At 57.2% G+C, this 1,808-nt stretch overlaps 1 long non-coding RNA gene across 1 annotated transcript in view; it reads left to right on the forward strand.

Moving 5' to 3' along the window:
* Positions 1-10: 10 nt before the first annotated feature.
* LOC111728948 overlaps positions 11-1,808 on the forward strand; it is a 3,476-nt gene continuing 1,678 nt past the window's right edge. The window contains exon 1 of the long non-coding RNA XR_002776026.1: positions 11-500. This is a non-coding gene — a long non-coding RNA (uncharacterized LOC111728948). The remainder of the gene's footprint in view (positions 501-1,808) is intronic.

The following is a 1,808-nucleotide window of genomic DNA, read 5'->3' on the forward strand; positions in this document are numbered from 1 at the left end:
CGGGCGCGCGCTTCCTAGTGACGCAGGCAGCGGGGGCGCGCACGCACGGGCGGGGGCGGGCCCGGAAACTTATTTGGCGCTCGGCGAGGAGGTAGGCGGTGCTGAGAAATAAGGCCCGGCGGGGCCTGGCACGCGTGCGCATAGGCGCAGGCCCGGCCGGGGAGCAAACGCGGCGGCGCCTTCGGGGGGCTGCTGGTCTCGCGGCCCCGCCCTCCTCGCCGGCGTATCTGGCGGGCGCCCAAACACCTGCCGGGGCGGGACCGACCCCTCAGTGGATACGAGCGGGAAGAGGATGCGTGGGGAGACTTGTTTAAGGATGGGGGAAATGTGTGTGAACAGTAAGGGACAAAAACCAGATGCAGGTCCGCTTGTCATCTCAAGCTTGTCAAAGGTGGCGACCCAGAGACGCCGGGAGAGACTGCTCCGAAGAAGCAGCTTGCCCCTGCGGCCTTCCGCTCGTCGCATCCGAATCCTGCAACGATCACGTTTACTCTCTCACAGTAAGCCCTAAAAAGGGCTTCGACGTTCTTATTTCTGAATCTGCGCAGTGCCGTGCGGTGTTCTTGTGTTGACCCCAGCCGCGCCGTCAGTGCTGTAGCCACTGTTCAGTTATCACTAAGCCATAAAAGACACCCAGATGTACAGTTAGGGAGGCGCCGAGAAGCTCGTTCCTTCTCTCTCTCTCTGTCCCCATCCCTTCCTTCTCTAATTTTGGGTAAAGGACTGGAATATAAAGCCCTTGGGTTTTCCAGAATGTAAGAAGATAGGCGTCACTCAGCTTTTATAGAGCTCCTTTGACTTAGGAGCCAGGTACAACTAGGCCTTGCTGTTTGACTGGGAGGTCCAGTGAGGGCCCCAGGGGGTGGTTAATGGGATTCCTCTGCCCTGCCCAGAGCCGGGCAGTTGTGAAACGACCTGCTCTTGGCTGGAGGACTTATGGAGGGAGCTCTGGGCAGCGTGGTGTCCGCAGTGCCCAGAGGGTGGTTGATGCCGGTGGTTCTCAGGATGGGGTGGCACACCTGTGCTCTCCTGATCTGTTCAGCAGCATCACCCTCACTGCTGGCAGCTGCCAGAAAACTTGAGCACGGAGGACAAGCGACCTGATCCCTGAGTGCTCCCACTCAGGCACAGAGCAGGCAGGGAACAGATGCTTGTATCCAGCCAAGCAGCGGACCCGTGTTCACAAGTAGGAAGACAATTTAAAGCCATTCTGGGATATTTCAAGCAAACTTCATTTTAGTGGTTACAATTAGGAGAGGCACACTTCCATTCTCTCTTCGGTAATGTAGAGTGTACTCAAGCCAGGGATGGAAAAAGGCTTTTGAAAGATAAGCTGTCGAGCCTGTCAGTGCTGCCTGCTTTTTTATCACCCAGTAAATACAAAAGCAGGTGTGTGCAGTCTGTGTCTGTGTCTGTCGTTTATCTGGACTTAAATGCCCATGAAGTAGCGGAGAAGCCCCAGAGGCACTGGCATCGGGAACCAGGTTAGCATGGCACTGGAGAGCGCTGCCAGTGAACTGTGCCTGCTGCTCTCTGGTCAGGGTCTGTGGGCCTGGGCCCCCATCCGAGTTTCTGCTGCTGCAGGACTCCGGGCCTGGCATTTGAACCTGAGCTCTCACCTCTTCTGTCTCCAAAAGAGCGAGGCTACAGCGCTGGGCTCCACCTGGGTAACGGGATGGAGTAGTTCCTACTGGGCACGGAGTCCTACCGAGGAGGATCCATGGGAAGTGCCCAGCCCACCCTGGGTCCCAAGGGGAGGGAACTTTTACTCTTGGTTCATTATACAGGAGAGGAACACAGTGTTGTGC

This window comes from Pteropus vampyrus, unplaced genomic scaffold, assembly GCF_000151845.1.
Source record: "Pteropus vampyrus isolate Shadow unplaced genomic scaffold, Pvam_2.0 Scaffold239, whole genome shotgun sequence".
Classification (NCBI taxonomy): Eukaryota; Metazoa; Chordata; class Mammalia; order Chiroptera; family Pteropodidae; genus Pteropus; species Pteropus vampyrus.